Below are 21482 nucleotides of genomic sequence, written 5' to 3'. Positions count from 1 at the left end.
TATGTTAAACCACTGAATAACTTGTTTCTGTAGAAAAGAAGCAAGGAATTTAAAGTTGAAGAATCTTACTCAGAAGCCCTTTGTGCTGGAGGGAAATAGAGGGGTGGGATTCAGACAGGACTTTCGCTTTCCTCCTCATTAACCTGCCCCTCCCCCCTTGACCATATTTTTGGAGCTGTAAAGACCCAGCAATCAATCAGAACACATACAAGGAGTGTGAACCCTCACAGCAGAGAAGAACACCAACTCAAGAAAAGAATCTGGTCAGTGGAGTGGTCTGCCAAGCAGATGGCCTGAATCCAAGGGGGTGCCTTGTCAGGTCTATAGGAAAAAGATTTCCAGGGTTGTGGTATCGTCAGTTGTGAGTCCTTTTAGCAACAAGTGTAATCAGTGCTCCTACAATTCAGAGGCCCTTCTGTGAATTCTTTGGGACTTACTTCCCTACCCAAAGTGTGAGCCCACTTTTCCCACAGACATTATATATTTGTGGCAGAAGGATCTGTAGACCCAAGTCAAGTCACTCAGCCTAGGTTCTTCATTTGCAAAATTGGAATAAGATTAGCACATATTCTGATAGGGTTGTTATGGGGATCAAATGAATGTGTGTATATATATGTATATATACATATATATATACACACACATATATGCTTTGCAATATATATTACTTTGCAAATTTTAAAGTACTTTATAAATGCTACCTAGCATTATTATTATTATTTTGAGGAATATCACCATCTACACACACGGGGGTGCTATACTTGCGTACAGTAGGTGCTTCACTGATGGTGATGATGAGTAGAGTCCAAATCTCTTGATTCCTAATCTTGTTCTCTTTTCACCACACCAAGTTGGTTAACTGATAGATATGAAGATACCTGAAGGCATCTATTTCAAAGGATTCATGATTTTGTCTGTGAGGACAGTCCTATCACCAATGCAGGATAAGGAGCTATTGTAATAGAAAGAGTATTACACATGAAATTAGAAGACCTGGGTTCAAATCCTGATTCTACTTGCTAACTGCATTACCTTGGACAAATCTCTTCCTTTGGAGTCTCAAATTTTTCAGTAAAATGAAATGATTTGTGACGTATTAATATACTGTTAACCTGTGATATAGACTACAACCCTTTTGGTTGTTTTTCTGTGGTTTCAGTCACAACTGATATTTTGTGATCCCATTTGGGGTTTTCTTGGTAAAGATACTGAAATGGTTTGTCATTTCTTTCTTCATCTTATTTTACAGATAAAGAAACTGAGGCAAATGAGTTTAGTGAGCTGACCAGGAATATTCAGTAAGTATCTGAGGTCAGATTTGAACTCAGGTTTTACTGGCTCCAGGCCTGGTGTTCTAGTTACTGTGCCACCTAACTGCCCTTTTTATAATCCTTTAATTAATAGTTAATTCTGTGGTTAGGAGAACCTATCTTATGGAGGTAAGCTTTCTGGTAATGAGCGTCTTCAGACATGACACATAGCACTGGTCTGAGTTAGACCTTTCTTTCCAGCTTGAGAGTTTGAACTACAGCAAAGATTTTAAGAACCTCTATTTCTAGATGAGGCATTAGAAAAGAATATTATTAACAGGTAAAACAATTTGGGTACTCATCATGTTACTTGTGAGAATAAATGACTTCTACTATAATCTATTAGTCCCTTAGAACCAGAGTAGGGAAACTTTTTTCAACCAAGGCCCAAAACTTAAAAATTAGTCTGTTGTATTTGGTCTAATTAATTAATTAATCCCCCCCCCCCAAGCTCCTAGATTTATTGAATTTCGAGTCCCATATATGGTTTACTTAGTAGCATTAGACCAAATGATTTCAAGGGTCTTATATGGCCTGAAGGTTGGATGTTCCCTGCCCCTATCTTAAGATCACTGACCCACAAATTATGAGATCTGTGAAGGAATTTAGAACACAATATCAGAGTTGAAAAAAGTCTTGGAATCTAGAACATAGAATATTAAAGTTGGAAAATACTTAAAATATAAAACACCTGTACCATATAACTAAGCACCCAGACCTCTGGGCTAAAAACATTGACTAGATTCTGAATTGGGAATATATCCCAAGAAAATACTACAACTTTTTGACTCATTATACCTTCTCTCAGAGTTTGCTCTGGGAAATTCTCAAAATATAGCTGATGTCTATCCAAGTCTACCCAGACATGGTTAAAGTATCCCCCAGATTCCCATACAAGCACTCAAGGTAACAATGCATTTATTGAATACAGGACAGTTTTTATTCTACCTTGAAGAAAATGCAGAGATTCATACAAGCCCATAAACAATACAGAAAACTCATAAAGAAACTCACAATAACTCATGAACAATTGATACAATTTTCTTCCTTTCCACTGTATTCTACTTTTCCCCAGGATCCTAAAGTCCTCCAAAACAATATAGCATGTGTATTGAATTCTCCTTTAGGGAAAACCAAACCTGGGATCTTTATTGGTGAATCCCCATGACATCATCTGCTCCCTACACATACTGATAATGCTACCCAGTGAATGGAATTTCCTTAAAGGGGAAAAGCCCTTGAGGTTTCTAGAGAGTTAATTCCCTTCCCGTCAGAAACATAGCACTTGTCTTATAGTACTAACTTTAGTACTTTAACTTTACTTAGCTTTTAGGCAGAGTTGTTTGCCCAGTGAGGGTCAAAACCAGGCAACCCCGTTTGAGAAGGTTCTGCTTGCTTTTGGTTTCCTAGGACTTGATTTAGGAATGCCCATTTTCCCCAAGGTACTAACCTGCCAGGAGGTAGATGGGGGAGTGGATGGGGAGCAAGAGAACAGACAAAAGTATGGTCACTTTTTGCCAGTCTTCTACAAGTAAACTCATGATATCCATAGTTCCCTATGCTGTTTCTGAAATCGAAGGGGCCTTGAGAATCCCTCAGAAAGCTTATGTTTAAAGTTTGACCAGAAGGGAGGCAGCACAGAATAAGGGAGGGGCTAGGAAGGAAAAGGGAATCCACCCATCTAATATATTTATTTATCAGCTACTGTGTTCCAATCCTTGGCATTAGGGGACATACAAAATTTACATAATATACTATATGTGCTCATATAGCTTACAGTCTATTATTGGGATAGAATTCACAATTCTCCTTTGCAAATGAATAATAAACATATAAAACAAAGTGGTACATAATGTCCAAATGGAATGATTGCTGCTGATAGAGGAGATTGGGAAAGACTTCTGGATAAGGAAAATTTGTGTTAGACTTTAAGGATGAGTAGAAATTCATAAGATAAAAGTTATAGAAACTCAAAGTTGGAAAGTATCACAGTAACCATCTAATTCAAAGCAAATTTGATAGACACTTCTACCACCGTGTACTGGATATATGGTCATTCAGTCTTACTTAAAGACTGCAAATGATGCAGGACTCACTTCCTGTCAAGGCAGTCCAACAAAAAAGGGAGAATATTCTGTAGTGTGAGAGAAAAGGTATGGAGACAGGAAAGCATAGGATGTGTTCAGGAGGTAGGAATCTTCCTTCCTTCCTTCCTTCCTTCCTTCCTTCCTTCCTTCCTTCCTTCCTTCCTTCCTTCCTTCCTTCCTTCCTTCCTTCCTTCCTTCCTTCCTTCCTTCCTTCCTTCCTTCCTTCCTTCCTTCCTTCCTTCCTTCCTTCCTTCCTTCCTTCCTTCCTTCCCCCAGTGGTCACAAAGGAGATCTGGGACACATGTACCCATTCCTTGCTGATAGAACTCAAGAGAAGCCTTATCTCTCCCCCCACCTGTCCTATCATTCCATACCTCCCTCCTTCTCCCTCCTCCTCTCTCTCTCACCCCCACATTGCTGTCCCAGCATGCTTAGGAGCAGAAGCGATTGATGAATTCACCCGCTTGGCATTAGAGACAGTCATAAATAATGCCTTGCTCTTTGGTGCCGGCACTTTCTATTAGAGCTGCCTGCACTGGGCTGTTGCTACCCCCAGTCTTCTGCCGGGGACTCACAGTAAAATTTATCAGCGTGCTTTCGGCACCTAATAAATCATCCCCACTGGGAACCATCTGGCAGATAAGGCCTGGAGAAGCCACGTGCTCAGCAGAGGTGGAGTCAGAGTGAGAGACAGCCACAGCTGGGCAGCCCCAGGCCCTAGTTGGAGGTGAAACTCTCTGTTTTACCAGCCTGGGCCTGTTCTTTCTTCTCCCTGGTGAGAATGAGTGTCAGGCCCAGGAGCTTGGGATGGGAGAATTGTGATTAGCTCTTTGGTTCTGATGGCCATTCTGAGGATATAGGCTCAGGCAGGATTTCGATCCAGTTTTTTATACTTCCTTAAATATTTGGGAGATCTTGGTTTTTTTTCTGAAAATGACAGGGAGCAGTAATGATCCATGCTAATTATGAATGCAAAATGTTATAGTCAAAAGAAAAAAAAAACATTGGGAATAGAATCAGAAGACCCAGATTCAAATCCTAATCCAACCCCTTAATAGCTGGAAAACCTTGGGCAAGTTAATTAACCTCTCTGAGCTTCTGTTTACCCATCTATAAAATGAGGAAAAATTTATTGCCTAACTGCCTGTGGATAATGTGAAGATCAAATGATATAACAGATGTAAAGCAATTTGTAACTGCAAAAGCCTTCATCTTTCTTTTGTCAAGACCTATGATTTCATGGGGGTTTGGAACTCTAGGCGTAGAAATTCTCCTGACCTGATGGAGATTTGCAACTTTTCTGTAGTTTATACTCCTAGAAAACTGCCTTTGAGGCACTGAAAGGGATTTATTTCAGCATGTTCACCTAACCAATATGGGTAAAAAAAAAAAAAAGCAAAATTTGAACCTAACTCCAAGATTAATTCTTTATTATAAAGTCAATTTACCAACTCTTATTGTATTATTGTTTAGTTTAGCCCAGTTAATCAATCACTAAACATTTAAGGGCTTACTATATACTGTGCACAAATTAAAAAGCAAAAAAAAAAATCTCACCCCAAATTTAAAAAAAATGCAAAAATGCAAAATAGATCCTACCCTTAGGTAGGCTTACATTCTAATGAGAGATATTATATACATATCTAAAATTTAACACACATATATACATATGCAACATAACTATACTTTTCATATATATATAAACATGCAACATATGTGTATATCTATTTAGATATTTCTCAGATGGAATATAGTCTTAGCTAGGAGGACTAGAAAAGGCAGAAAGTATATATTGATCTGAAGCCTGAAGGAAATCAGGGATTTTTAAGAAGTGGAGGTAAACAGGGAGGCATTCCAGAGAGGCTGGACAGGCACTGTGTGTGAGGAACAGCAAGTAACACAGGCTAACAATAGAAATATCATCTCTGTGGGTCACTGTGTCCTAGTATGTTAGAGCTGTCAGGAACCTTAGAGATCAAACTTTCTCCTATAATAGAAGAGAACATAACTGAGGCCTTGAGAAGGAACGTGACTTGACTGAGGTCATCTAGTTAGTTAATAGCAGAATCCAGGTCTCCTAGCTCTCAGTCCTGGTTTCTTTTTTTTTTTCTTTCTATTAAACTAGGTCTCTTAGAGCAATAAGAAATCATCAGCTGGGATAAAAGGCCTATAGACATATCCCTGCTAGGATATGGGCACAGTCTTTCAGAGTTTAAAAAAATAAAAGGGAAAGGGGGCCAGAAATGTGAAAAAAGAGCACTAACCTGGATTAGGGGAGCTGCAGGAGGGGAGCGGGAGGCCTGCTTTCTAGCAGTTCTAACCCTGCTACTAACTAGCTTCATAACCTTGAATGTAGCACTCTATATGATTATAGGGGTTTTAGATGTCATCTTGCATTTTACAGAAGAGGAAACTGAGGTCTGGAAGGCCCCAGACCTTGATTTTGGCCTTTGGTTTCTGCTTTTGTAGGAAACGGACCAGGCAATATTCTCCTCCAGTTTCGATAATCCTACAGATTTTCCCCCCTCCCCCTGGCTGAGGGCCCATCCTTTGAGCAGCATGGGACTGAAGAGGGAGACTAGGCTTGTGAATAAGTATCAACACTCATAAAACTTCCCTGCCCTCCCCCCATGGAGGCTCCACTGGCAGCCACAAGAATAAAATAAGAGTTTTGTGTTTGCCTGGCCTAAATGGCCCTTTCTAATCCTGGGTTAACTGTTCTGTGATTAGACCAGGGGATGTCTGGCAGCTCGGGTCTGGCGCCCCCTGGAATTCTTCTGCCAGGGGCCCATTTTGCAGAAGGATGCCTGCCGAGCTGTTTCTGATTGCTGTGGACCCATCCTGGGAAAACATTAAATGAAGTGTCCTGAAGATGCTTAGCTTAGCTATGCATTTCATTTGGTGGTAATTGAAATTTGCCAACAAAGATTTGCATGTAATCTGCGATTTCGTTTTTCAATTAAAATTGTCTTCTTAGTCTGGATGGGAAGTACTTGGCCTTTTTTCCTCTCCATGGCACTTTTCTAACACTAACCAATTTCCCTCTCTTCCCTCATTTTCTACCCCTCCCTTCTTCAATGTTGGAGTTCAGTCATATGGGGAGAGAGATGAGGACTGAGAGCTGATCTGCTGTGAGCCTATTTTCTCTCCTAGAGGAGGAATCTATTAATTCTTTAGTGAGAAGTGGGTTATAGGGAACCAAGGCCAGAACAGGGATGTTGTCTGGGGCTATATGGTTAGGTGTGAGTTTGGATTAGTTAGACTAGGGGATGGGACCCAGGCTGAGGCTCACTTTTGAGGCTGGAGAAGTTGATGGAAATGATTTCCTTTGTGGTTAGGGTCAGAGGTGAGCCGAGGGGCTGAAAGTTAGGATGTAACTAAGAAATCATGGTAGCATACTGAATCTGGAGTCAGAGGGAATGAGTTTGAATCTCATCTCTGTTACTAGTCTTGAGCAAGTTACTTCCTTTCTGGGTATCATCTTCCCCATCTGTAAAATGGTGGCAAGGAATGGTGCTTCCCATTGATCTCCAAGGCCCAGTCTAGCTATAAAGGCCATCATCTGAAAGTGATATAATAGTACCTATCTCATAGAATTTTTCTGAGGATAGAATGAAATAATTTATGCATCATACAGTACTTTGAACAACTTTAAAATGCTATCTACAAATTATTATTCTTATCTCTAAGTTCCTTTGCCCTGTTAGCATCCTATCAATACTAAAGTTCCACATCTGTTCAAAATGTAACATCAGCTGAAAAGTAGGAGCCCTAGAGAGACAGTATAGCTTAGTGCTGATCTTGGGACTAGACAGTTCCTGGGTTTGAGTTCTGCCTGGGCTACTTGGTGACTTTGAACCAAGTGATGTGACTTCCCTGGACCTCAGTTTCCTCAGTTCCACAATAAGAAAGAGGTTGGATTAGACAGACTAGATTGTGTAGTTCTTTGCAACTCTTAATCCATGCTCCTGATGGGGTTACAGGTGTGCTATGCTTATAAGTAGGACAGAGGTCAGCTGATGGTGTTAGAGAACCCCCCCCCCCCAACCAAAGTGTAGTCAGAAAACAGAAACTAGAATTCCTCACTCCCTGTCTGGAATTGAGTTCCCTTAACCCCTTTAATCCTCATTTTTAATTAATTGCCTCTAGACATTTTATGATGAGCCCTGACTGGAGCAGGGACCTAATATGATAGGAAAAAAAGGTAATAATTGACTTCCATTTCTATGGCCTTTTGAGGTCTCTACACATAGTACTTGTGGCAATCTTGTGAAAAATTTAGCAGGGGTACCAGTATCATTATCCCATTTTACATATTAGGGAACTAAGGTTAAGAAAGACTTTCCCAAGATCACGTAGTTAATGCGGATTTGTAATGTTGCTCCCTACTCTACCATCTTGCCTCTCATAGAGGATTCTTGACAAGTTTCTTTTAGGTCCCTGGCTGTCCTATAGGAGTCTGCAGAGCATGAGTAGGACATTCTCTTTCTCTAGGACTACTGGGAAGAGTGATTACATGGTATCACCTCTGTAATTTCATCACTGGGAAAGAGGCATTTAAATTACAAAAACAAGAGAGCCAGAGAATTGGGTCCACCTAACTGGGCTGAAGATGGGATTAAGAAATCTTTAAAGAATTAGTAATTTCAGCTACATTGCAGGATGTTTAGTTTTGAGGCATGACAGGGGGTCCCTCTCTCCTCTCGAGCAAGTCATTTTTTTGTCTGGTTTCTTTCAAGTAGAGATAATCCCCTTCTACCTGGCCAGACAGCTGAGCTGTTTTCATTTTTTTATTTATTCGGTAATAAATCTGCCAACCCCACAGGGCCTGAGCCAAGGGCTTTGCTTGCTGCATCTGCACAGAGGCCTCGTAAAAATGGTGTAAAAATGAAAGAGAAAAAATGTATATTTCACACTTTGTCTGCTCTGGGTTATGATGATGCTCTCTTCTTCCCCATTATAAATGACTGCCCTTCCCACAAAGGTCAAACATCTCCTGCTTGGCATGGAAGAATAGCAGGCCTTCCTGGCCTCTGGCCAGCTTGGGAAGGCTATGGGCTCTGTGGGAATAGGGCAGGGTCCTTCTCAAGAAGAAGGGGGCTTGGGTATGCCCCAGAACACTAAACAGAACTATACACATCCTGGTGAGAGATATATCAACACTCTCCCTCACAGAACCATAAATTTAGAATTGGAAGCTTTCTAAGAGATCTTTGAGTCCATCCTTCCTCATTTGACAAATGAAGAAACTGAGGTCCAGAGAGTTCATAGTATACAGAGTTGGAGGGGACCTCAGAGATTACCCCCTTATTCATAGATCAAAGAAACTGAGGCCCTGGAACATTAATGACTTGCAAAAGATCAAACAATACTCTAATAAATAGAATTGAGATTTGAGATCAGATCTTCCTATTCAAGGGTGGCTAGGTGGCATAGTAGAGACAGGAAGACCTGAGTTCAAATTCAGCCTCAGTCACTTACTATTTATGTTACCCTGGGCATGTCATTCAGCTCTGTTTTCCTCAGTTTCCATACTTGTAAAATGAACTGGAGACGGAAATGGCAAGCCATTCTAGAATCTTTGCCAAGAAAACTCCAAACAGGGTCTTAAAGAGCCAGACATGACTGAAATGATTATACAAAAACAACCTTTTACTCAAAATTCACTGTCCTTTCTATCTCACCATGCTACCTTCCCTATATCCTCCTATGTTTACGTGTACCTCTCTATGGGAGAGACAGTGTGGTATAGTAGGAAAAGCTTTGATTTGGAAGGCAGAAAACTTGGGTTTGACTTGTGACTAATAACTGTGTAAGCATCATTGAATTTCAGTTTCCATATTTTTAAGGCAGAGATAGAGATGTCTAGTTACCTACCTCACAAGGTCATTGTCAGTCAAATGTTCTTAAATATGAGGCTTAATTGTTGTATAAAAGCATGCATACAGTCTGGGGGACAAGTGGTCTTTTGTTTGCCTTTGTTTTTCCTCCAGTACACATATATGAGGCTTAAGAAACATTATTTAAATTAATAAATGAAAGAATGGTAGATGTAAGACATCCTTTTGTTCTCAATTACTTACTTTGTACATATTATGGATAATGTTTGTCTAATGATCATCATTAGCTTTTGTGCAATAGAAACACCAAAAATAATCCTCATTGTTATTTGCCTCTTCTTTATTATCAGTTAGTACCAATGTAGTGACCTATTTCTGCTTCCTTCCACTCCGGCCCCTTCAAAAAGAATATCATATTCATTCCTATCTTTATTTGACTTTCAGATGACAACTTATTTGATTTTTGCATGAAATGTAATATATCCATTTGCTTCAATTTTTAGCTACAACTCACTCATATTCAGTCTGTTTCAGTTGTGTCCAACTCTTTGTGATCCTGTTTGGGGTTTTCTTGGCCAAGATCCTGTAGTGGTTTGCCATTTTCTTCTCTAACTCATTTTACAAATAGGAAAACTGAGGCAAACAGGGCTGAATGATTTGCCCAGGATCACAAAGCTAATAAGCATCTGAGATTAGATTTGAATTCATGAAGCTAAGTCTTCATGATTCCCAACCCTATGATCTATTCACTAGGCTACTTTGCTGCCTAAATAGCAATAACAATTACTATTTTCATAGAACTTTCAAGTTTGCAAAAATTGCAAAGTGCTTTGCAAATACTACTTCATTTTACCCTCACAATAACATTGAGAGGTAGGTACTAACTTTTATGGATGAGAAAACTTAAGGCAGATAGAATTTAAGTGACTTACCCAGCTAGTAAATATCTGAGGCTGAATTTGAATTCAGGTCTACTGAACAACAACTTTCTAACTAGGTCTTAGGGCTCTATCAATTTTATTACTTCTTGCATAGGCTGTCAAAGGCTATCTCCACTCTCTAGTCCTAGAATGTTTGTCCTTCTCCTTCAGTGAGCAGAAGGTCCTGAGAAGGTAGTTACTACTGCTGGTAGATAACATGATGAAGATAGTTGGTGCAGCTCTGTCTCACTCAAATCTAATTCTCAGGCAAATCAAGACTTGCGACGTCATTGGTCCTCTTTGAGAACAAAGGACCACCACTATCACCATCAATAATAGCACTTTATAATATTCAAAATACTTTCCTCACAACAATTCTCTAATCATACCTATTTTTATAAAGAGGACATTGAGATTTAGGAATAATTAAAATGACTTGCCTGACTAATAGACGATGAAGTCAGGATTTAAACTTGGGGATTTTCTCTTTCCACAGGATCATGCTACCTTGTCCTTGGCTATCCTATACCATCCAATAATACTCTGAAAAGGAAGTAGTTCTTGCTCTGAATGAAGCATATCACTCATTCAGTGTCATCTTTATATCTTTATTTTAGTTGTCTTAATTATTTTTTGGTTACCTATAATTTTACCAATATATGGCATTTTCTGTAGATACTCCTACAGAGGAGAATTAATTCATTAATAACTTACAAACTTCACTAAGTTGCTTGTGGATCCAGAAGTTAAAAGATTTACTTATGGTCACACAGCTAGTTTATGTCAGAGGCAGGGTCTTTTTGATTCCAACACCAGTCTCTATCCAGGGGTCAGTCACTAAATCCCAAGGGCTAAATCTGACCCAATATGTATTTTAAAAAACACCACTTTTAACTTGTGGGTTAACAAAAAGAAGCAGCAGGACCAGGGCTGACCTAGTTGGCCATGGTTTGTCAGATTTCCGTTCCATACTGTCCCTCATTGATGTCTGATATCATTGCTTAGTTCTTGAATATCCTTCAATCTACACTCAGAGTTCATTGATTCTCTCTCTCTGGAAGTGTGTAACATTATTCATTATGGGTTTTTTGGAATTGTTTTAGATCATTGTCTTGATTAGAACAGCAAAGTCTTTACAGTAAATCATCCTCACAATATTACTGTTAATGTGTACAATCTTCTCTGAGTTCTGTTCACTTCACTTTGCGTCAGTTTATCGAAGTCTCTCCTGCTTTTTGTGAAACCATCCTGTTTATCATTTCTTAAAACTGCCTTGCTTATTTTTACCCCCCTCCATATAGATGTTTTGGGGATTTTATATTTTCCATACATATGTAAAAATGAAATAAAAAATATTGCTTCTTTAATTTTAGTTTTGAGATTATATCTTTTCTGATGACTTTTTAATTGTTGAAATGTTTGCTTTTAAATTAAAGTAGCATTTTTTAATTACATGTAAAGATAGTTTTCAGTATTCCTTTTTAAAGTGATCATATAGATTCTTTATTTTGTTGTTTTTCACATTACTTTATTAGTCATGTAAAAGTAAGCATAATCCCTTCCCCCCACTAAGACAGAGAAACTTTAAGAAGAATGAAGTGAGAGAAAAAAAACAGTGTGTTTCAGTCCACATTCAGATACCATCAGCTCTGTCTTTTGGGCTGGATAGCATTCTTTATCATAAGTCCATCAGAGAAATTGCTTCAGTATTTTTTCCCCCACAGTTGCTATTGCTAACTATATTTCCTCCATCCTATTCCTCCCCACCTTCATATATTATATACTCTTTCTCCTTTCACCCTGTCCCTCTGCAAAAATGTGTTGTATTTGATTATCTCTCCCATGATCTTTCCTCTCATTTACCACCTACAGGACCCCTCCCCATTCCCTTTCTCCAATTCCTTTAGGGTAAGATATATTTCTATACCCAACTGAGTGTGTATGCTATTTTCTCTCTGATTCACTTTCAATGAGAATAAAGGCTCACTCACTCCCCTTCATCTTCCCCTCCTCCACTCCTTTGCAAAAGCTTTTTCTTGCCTCTTTTATGTGAAATAACTTAGCCCATTCTACCTTTCCTTTACCTTTCTTCCAGTACATTACTTTCTTGCTCACTAATTCCATTTTTATAATATAACTTCATATTTAACTCCTTCCTGTACCTTGTCTATATATGCCCCTTCTAACTACCCTAATAAATGAAAAGGTTCATATGAGTTTTCGGTATCATCTTCCTGTGTAGGAATATAAGCAGTTCAACACCATTAAATACCTCATAATTTGCCCTTCCTGTCCATCCTTTCTATGCTTCATCTGAATCCTGTACTTAAAGATCAAACTTTCTGTTCAGCTCTGATCATTTCAACAGGGAAGTCTGAAAGTCCCATATCTGATTGTATATCCATCTTTTCCCCTGAAAAAGTAAGTTAAGTTTTGCTGGACAGTTGATTCTTCATTATAAGACAAACTCTTTTGCCTTCTGGAATATCAAATTCCAATCCCCTTAATGGAGACTCTGTGAAATCCTATGTTATCTTGACTATAGCTCCACAGTATTTGAATTGCTTCTTTCTAGATGCTTACAATATTTTCTTCTTGACTTGGAAGTTCTGGAATTTGGCTACAATATTTCTGGGAGTTTTTATTTTGGGATCACCTCTCAGGAGGTGATTAGTGTATTTCTTCAATTACAACTGAGAATCAACCACTTAGCAAAGCTGAATATGTTCTTTCACAGGAAAAGATGGACATTCAATGAAATAGGGGACTTTCAGGCTTTCCTGTTGAAATGATCAGAGCTAAACAGAAAGTTTGATCTTCAGGTATAGATTTATCATAGTTATCAGAGCTATTTTCCTGGATTATTTTTTGAAAAATGAAGTTTGGACTCTATTCCTAGTCATGACTGGGAAATTTGGTTTTTAGTTGTTACTAGGATCATAATTTAAAGAGTGATTAAAAAACAAGGCTCAGTATAAGGTTAGAGGTTTGCTAGGAAAATATCAGAGTTCATGTAGACTTTAAACAATTTCCCATATTCAGTGTTCTACAGTCATATCTATTTTGTTTTAATGTCTGGGAACATAAAGTGTGCCCTATTTTTCAATTTCCCTCAAAATCATTGAAGCTGACTGAACCAATCTAGCTTTGCCTGATGCAGCATTAATCTTTTTTTTTGAAATTTACAATTTTTCCCCCAACCTCTCTTCCCTCCCCCACTCCCCCACAGAAGGCAGTCTGATAGTCTTTACATTGTTTCCATGCTATACATTGATCAAAATTTAATGTTGAGAGAAAAATCATATTCTTAAGGGAAAAAATAAAATATAAGAGATAGCAAAATTATGTAACATATAAGATAATGTTTTTTAAATTAAAGGTGATAGTCTTTGGTCTTTGTTGAAATATTTGTTGATTGCATAAGCCTATTCTCATTGTCCATGTTCATATATTAAAGGAAGAGAAGAAAAAATAAAAATATTTTCAAAGTTGGCAACATGATTCTGGCCTAAGGACCCAAAGGAAAGGGATATTTGAAAACATAAATATGGAAAGAAGAAAAAAAAACAAAAGGCTATTTATTCATTAGGGATGGGAGGAGAATAAAGTTTATCTAAAGGAAGCTAAAGGAATCAATATTTAATTTGTCTGTTTCATGAAATGAAAGGAGAAAGTAGTAAATTCTTTGCTTCTGAATTCCTTAAGTATCAAGTGGATGGTTGCTTTATTAATTGGGGAATGACTCATATTCTTATATTTTTGACAATGTTCTCTTTTAATTTTATATGATATCTTTATCTAAAAATTGTCAATAAAATTTCCCCCCACTTTCTGTTGTTTTTCTTCCTCCCAATTTTGGATACATTGGCTTTTTAAATTATTTATTTGTACAAACCCTTTTAATTTAATGTAATGAAAATTATTCATTTTATATCTAGTTCTGGGTGCCATTGTATGGAGGATGACTCTTTAGAACAGCTTAAACTAGATGACCTCTTAGATTCTTTCAGTTCCTTTTCTATGACATTTAATATGATATAGAATATGATGGACGATGAAGGCACAATCAAACAATCATTTAGTTATATAATTCAGAATGGACTGGTAGCTAAAAGGAATCTAGGAGGGCTTTCTAATGAAGGAACATAAGGTGAGCCTTGAATAAAAACAAGTCTGAAACATAGAGACAAGTGGTAGAGCCCATCTCTAGTGCATTTTACATAATAATATTTGCTGAATGGAAATTTTTTGGGTATCCCCAAAGTTCCATTGTTAATTATCATTGCTATCACTATTACTGAACTTCTGATAATATCTGACATTAAAATTGTGCTTTATGATTTATATTTTTAAATCTCATTGGATTCTTAAGAGAGCACTGTGAGGTATAATTTCTGTTTTGTTCAGTAGATGAGACAGTTGGGGTTCAGAAAAGTTGAGTGACTTGTCCAAAGTCACTCAGTACTTCATGATAGCATAGTTGGGACTTGAAACCAAAATTTCTGATCTAAATTGAATTCTCTTTCCACCACCATGCTGTCTTTTTTCTGTATTAAATAAATTAACAATTGATTCTTTTGCCTTGTATTGCTCTTCATTGTTTCATAAATACATGTATTATTTTTCTTCTCTCACTTACCTGCAAGATCTATGAGGTCAGAGCATATGTTTTGGCAATTTTTTGGAGTAAGTGTTGGGGAAGAGATCTATTATAGTCCTTAGCATAGGACAATATATTAAAGGAAGACAAGAAAAAATAAAAATATTTTCAAAGTTGGCAGCATGATTCTGGCCTAAGGACCTAAAGGAAAGGGATATTTTCAAACATAAATATGGAAAGGGAAAAAATCAAAAGGCTATTCATTAGTGATGGGAGGAGAATAAAGTAAATTTAAAGGAAGCTAAAGGAATCGATGTTTAAGTTGTTTGTCTGAATCAGGAAATGAAAGGAGAAATATTTCTCTACAAAACTCGACTTGATAGGAGATGCTTAATTACCTACCACAGATGGGAAAGATAGGAAGGTGAGAAAAGAACAATGGAGGGAATTCCTTGTATGAAGCTAAAACTCAAGCACAGATTATTCTCTAAAAAGGGAAGTCAGACTCATTCTCAACCCCTTCCTCCCCCCACTCATTTTGGGAAGAGATGGGTAAAGTAAAAAAAGAATGAGTAGCCTAAGAAATAAAGCTATCATCAATGTTAAGTGCTAGGTGCCTGTTTTGTGAAATATATATATATATATATATATATATATATATATATATATATATGTATATATATTAGATACAAATTAATAGAAGCCATGATTCTTGATCTCAAGGATGTTCTAGTCAAGGAAATGAAATTCCTTTGAGGAATTCAGAGAAAAACTGGAAAAGCAATAATGAACTGATATTAAGTAAAATGAGCAGAGTCAAAGGAATAATATACACTATGATTACAAGAGTGCAAATGAAAATGCCATTGAATAGGATGCTGGAATCTGCTTAATTGGAAATTATAATAGTTCTAGAGAAGGAAATACTAAAACACATGTTCCTTGTCACGGCAGAGGGGCAATATTCTATCATGACAGAATGTTGTATACTTGACTAGATAGGGTCATGAGGCACTTTTGATTAATTTTTGTCTTTGTCCTAGAAATGACTACTGTAAAATAAGCAATTTCAATAAGATACATTTTTAGTTTTTTTTTTTTTTTGCAAGGCAAACAGAGTTAAGTGGCTTGCCCAAGGCCACACAGCTGGGTAATTATTAAGTGTCTGAGACCAGATTTGAACCCAGGTACTCCTGACTCCAGGGTCGGTGTTTTATCCACTACGCCACCTAGCTGCCCCAAGATACATTTTTAAATGAGGGTGAGAAGAAGAAATTATTTTGTTAGTAACACAACACATATTATCATCATCTATTGTGGATACTTTGAGGACTAATGCTTTCCATTCATACTCCTTCAACTATAGATTGTTCTGTTTTCTCACTAGAAGCATTCTCACCCATTTTTTTCTGATTGGTGAGCACCTATTCTTCACTTCTGGCTCTGTTCATCACTCTTCTGTATTAGTTGCCAAGCTAATCTCCCTTCTCCCTTTCCAGATCCTTTCTGTATGATCTTTTTCCATTAGAATGTAAATTCCTTAGGGGTAGGGATTGTCTTTTTTTTAATACTTCTCTTTTCATCTTCCCTGTTTATCACATTGTCTAGTATATAGTAAGTAGTTAATAAATGCTCTCTCTCTCACTTTTCCCCTCTCTTCTTTTCCTCTCTCTTTTCTCTCAAATTTGCATTATAAAAGACCCTTTAAAATGCTCTATTATTTCTCTCTACTTGAGGTATTTACATGGCACAGACACAGACCACAGAGAGGTAACTAGACTTGGAGTCAGGAAAACCTGAGTTTGACTCCTGTTCCCAGCATTTACTATGTGGATGATCCTGGGCAAGTCACCTTGCCTCTATTTACCTTAATTTCCTCATTTGTAAAACAATGATAACAGTATATACATACATATATACATACATATGTATGCACACACACATACACACATACACACACACACACACACACACACACACATATATATCAGGGTTATTGTGAGGATCAAATGAGATAATATTTATAAAGTGTTTGGCAAAACTTAGGACACTATATAAATGCTAGCTATTTTTAGTGGCAATTTAAAAAAATTCCCTCCTTTACTCTAGAACTATTATTTGTCCTTTGTTCTAGAAGAGGACTGATGGCATCAGGGAGGTAATGCCATGACATGCAAGGGAACTGGATTTAAGTGAGGGAGGGTTGTGCAAAATCACCAGTCTCATCTCTCCTCCAGAGCCATCAGTGGCAAGATATAGATCACCTTAGTTGAAGTGGGCAATGAGATATAGTAAGTGAAAACTAGTCTTAGCTCTATGAATTAGGAGCTATTTGACCTAGAACAAGTCACTTCTTTCTGTGCCTTGGTTTCCTTATTTGTCAAGCTGTGTTTGCACTAAATCTTTTAAACCTCTTCCAGCTCCCGCATTCTGATTTCCTTGCCTGAGTGCCAGAGGTGTCTACACGTCTGTTCCCCACATGTTGCCTCAAGTCTGTGTTTAATTTAGAGCCAGGAATTTGTAATTCAATTTTCTCTCCACTTGGGGAGAGCAGCCTGCCATCTTGTTATGGCTGTACTTTCTACCTCACAGAGCCTTCAAGGATTTGTGGTTCTGGTTTGTTGCTGTCACCAATCTCTCTTTGTTGTTTGCTTTTGTGTTGCTGCTGCTGCAGCCATCACCACTCTTGCGGCTGTAGAAGGTACCATTGCCGTTTTGGAGGCATGTTTGGGTAGTAAATATGGATCACACCAACTCAGTGGGACATAATGGCATTTATGTGCTAGGGTTATTTCCAGACCCAGTGATATGTGTATACAAATAGATCCACGGCAGGGCCCCTAGACTGGGGAAAGCATACATTCCATAAAACCTTAGAAATAGAATATAAACAGGTGTCTGAGACTCAGGGCTGGGCCAACCATTTCAGAGAAAACAACCCAACAGACCCCAATCTTGGCTCCAGTCTCCTATGCTAGTACTTCAGGGTGGATAATGTGTGGGTCCCCTTCTGATGGATTTGGATCTGCTAATTGTTCATTTTGGCCTTTGTGTCATTTGTGCCCCCAAACAACTCCTCTTCTATTTACACACTCTTGAAGATTATTTTTTCTCTCTTGAATTTCCCCCGTCCCAAGAAAGTAGGCAATATGGTTTTGAAGTTAATAGTACTTGTCTCTACTCTGTCTATCTAGACTCTGGGGTTTGAGGTACATTTGAAGGAGTCAGTCCACTTGAGTGATAACTCTCTAAGCTCCCTTTACATTATTCTTCCAGTTCCCACTCAAGACATAACTCCTGAGTCTAAGAGATGCCTCCTAATGTCCTAGCGGGTTGTCTTTGACTGATGCTGCAGATTCTGGCGGAGGAGATACAGCTCTTGAATCTTGAATTTTACCAGCCTTCTTGCTCAGCTCCCCATTCACTGCCTTAGGTGCCTGCGTACAACCTTGAACTATCTCTGGTACCTGTCTGCACCAGAGTGTGCTCATCAATCCAAGGTGAAGGTCACACTCACGGGTAGGGGACAGTAGTGATTTCAGAGACGCCACAGCTCCCCTCTCTCAACTAAGGCATTGGAGGGGCATCTTGATTGTTCTCCAACTTGTAAATGCCAAGCAGAAATCTTGTTGTAGTTCTTAAATGCCACATTTCAGTGTGTTTATTGTTCCCCCCCACCCCACCCTCAACAGGGAAAGAAGGTGAATGGACTAATAATTCAGGAGGCGAGAACATGTTTATTTGATTTTTAGAGCTTTAGCAAATACAGTGTGTACAAAACCTGGTGCCAGCAGCATGTATAATGCCTCTAGGAACAAGGCTGATAAAAGCACAAAGCTTGCATGCTTCAAAACTGTAACCAATATTTACACATCTGAGTGACTAATTCTCTACTCCAAGCAGGGGAACAATAGACATAATATTCAGGTACATTAATGCAAAGCGTGCTTGTCTGGTGTCTTGGATGGTTGACACATAAACAAGGGGTGGGGGGGGCAGATAAAGGGAGGCTTTTCATCTACCTGTATAACCATCCACCAAACAGCAGGTTACAAACACAGTCAGAAAATGCTGACCCAATGTTGTTCTTGTACCTCATGTGCAGGATTGGCACATGATTTGCAGCACTGCGGGAGTTCTGTAGCTGACCTCATTAGCAGCACATTTCCTGGCTTGTTAGCATCATATTTGTATAATTTACAGCACCTTCGTTTTTATGGAATGTGTTTCTTGTAGAGTATAATGGCAGCAATATATTTAACCTATCGTATTTAGGATTGCTTTTGCTGGAGGCAGCCTGCGGATATAGAAGGGACATTTCCCCATATCTTCTGTGGCTGTTTTTTGGGGTGGGGAGGGTAGACTATCTTGGCTTCCATATACTTGGGCTTCTGTATATGTAGATGTGTGTGCTTGGGCATACACATTTGTACATCTGTGCATACCTTCTCAAGGTCAGACCCAACTCCCAGGATCATCTTCTCGCCATGGCTACAACCCAACCCATTACTAGAGAACCATGGAAAAGGATCACCTGCTGTTATAAGGCTCAGTATTCTTCCACAGGGTGGCCAGATTTGCAAAATGAAAAAAAGGAAGCCATTGTTAGGTACTGGTTTCCATGCTCCTTTGATGTCTGACACTGACACATCCCAGAGAGTAAGAAGGATTCAGAAGTTGTGAAAGAAGCATTGATATTGTGATAGAGATTTCTCACCAACCTTTTACATTATCTGTGAATCAAAACTTCAATCACTTCACAGTCCAGATGAACATATTAGACTTCCTGGACATACCATACTCTAAGACAGGTATATCCAACCTATGACCCACAATCTGCATGTGGTCCTCAAAGTCAATTTAATGTGGCATTATTATTTTATTACTTATTTATTATTCATTAATATTAATTTGTTATTGCATTACTTATTTTATTTATTAATTATTAATATTGATTTATTTTTACACTCATTGGTAATATGGGTTACACTGTAGTCATAAATAGATATTAAATTCTACATGAGAACCATGATGTGGTTTTATCTGCTGAGAACAGCTGAAAGGTCGGACACTCATGCTCTTAGAGGCAAATGACTTCTCCATAAAGGGGTTCTCTCTGACTCTGTCTCTCTCTCTCCTTCTACAACAATTACCTCTGTAGTATTAGTATAATCATCCCCCTAAATATTTATTATAAACACCAGCCCCAAGTTATGCTTTCTATCTGATGCTTTTGTTACTGGCCTAGGCAGCCCTAGAACAATCAATCAGCAAGCATTTCTTTTTTTTAAAAAAAAATAAATATTTTCTTTGTTTCTTCAACTACATACAATAGTAGATTTTACCAATCATTTTTTTGCAAGATTTTGAGTTTTACAATTTTTCTCCCTCCCTCCCTTCATTCCCTCCAATTCCTCTTAAAAAGTACTCTTAGTCATGTCTGGGAGTTCTGGGGGAATGCACAGATGCAATCTGATATAGGCTCTCTCTACATTTGTAACCATGCGAAACATAGATGAAAATTGAACATTCAACAAGTATTTCTTAACTATCTACTATGTGTCAAGGTAATTGCTGGTTATATAAAGAAAGACAAACACAGCTCCTACCTTTCTGGAGCTTACATAATGGGGGGAGTCAACTACATGAATTTAAATAGAAGATCACATTATATAAATAGATACCTACAAAATACAGAGAACATGGAAGATAACTTTAGAGAGGAAAGTACTAGCATTTGGGGGATTGGCAAGAAAATGGATTTTGAGGTAATTTTTGAAAGAAGCCAGAGATTCTAGAAGGTGAAGGTGAGGAAAGAGAGCATTCTAGGCATGATAAAGGGGCAGAGGTTCTTTGTTAGTTTGTGAGGAAGAACAGCAAGTAAGCCAGGATGGTCCAAAACTTGAATGAACAGAGGAGAGTAAAATGTAAGAAGACTGGGAAGGTAGGAAGCGGCTAGATTGTGAAAAGCTTTAAATGGCAAACAGAGGACTTTAAAGATAATGGCACAATTTGTAGGACTCTTTCTAGTGGTTCTTATCTTCTAACCCTATATTTAGCAGTAAGCCCTGCTACTTACATTGAAACTCTTCTAGGGTTTTTTGCTTTTGTTTTTTGTTTGTTTGTTTGTCTTAGGAGCCTGTGGCTAATTCTGAATAAGAGGGCTGAAATCTGAAAAATGGAATGAACAAAGTCACTCACTATAATCAGCATAAAGAGAAAGACACTGCCCTAAGGACCTAATTATCCAACAAAGAGAAAGCATGCAAGCATGAAGAGGTGCTTTTTTTTGGCAATAAACATTTATTAAATGTCTACTGTGTACATAGCACTGTGCTTCTGCTTTTATCATTTATAGCATTCACTGAATGTGATTCTTGTAGTATATAGATAATTCTGGAGGAGAAAGTGAGTCTAGTGATTTAGTATAGCACCCCTCACTCAAATCCAATTAATGTACATGTCATGGAATCACCTCTCTGATGTCATGGTCTTCTTTGAGAACGAAGGACAAACATCATCATCATATGTCTATATACATAAAATGTGTTATTTTCAAAAGATTCCTTAGACTGAGATCAAAATACATTTGAAAAAAAAGATAATCCTTTAACCTTTTTTGGTGAATGAAAAACAACACCCTGGACTGAGTGGGAGGAGACCCTGGTTCTCCTAGCATTGAACAAGGCTATTTATTGTTTGTTTAATATTAGGCAACTTCCTTT

General features: G+C 38.1%; 1 long non-coding RNA gene across 1 annotated transcript in view; it reads left to right on the top strand.

Moving 5' to 3' along the window:
* The window catches only part of LOC141514297 (uncharacterized), a 70327-nt gene extending 49253 nt beyond the window's left edge, over positions 1–21074 (top strand). Inside the window, exon 3 of the long non-coding RNA XR_012475986.1 lies at positions 20893–21074. This is a non-coding gene — a long non-coding RNA (uncharacterized LOC141514297). The remainder of the gene's footprint in view (positions 1–20892) is intronic.
* The last annotated feature ends 408 nt before the right edge of the window (positions 21075–21482 follow it).

This window comes from Macrotis lagotis, chromosome 1 (assembly GCF_037893015.1).
Source record: "Macrotis lagotis isolate mMagLag1 chromosome 1, bilby.v1.9.chrom.fasta, whole genome shotgun sequence".
Taxonomy (NCBI): Eukaryota; Metazoa; Chordata; class Mammalia; order Peramelemorphia; family Peramelidae; genus Macrotis; species Macrotis lagotis.
This window is presented reverse-complemented; position numbering and strand designations above follow the sequence as displayed.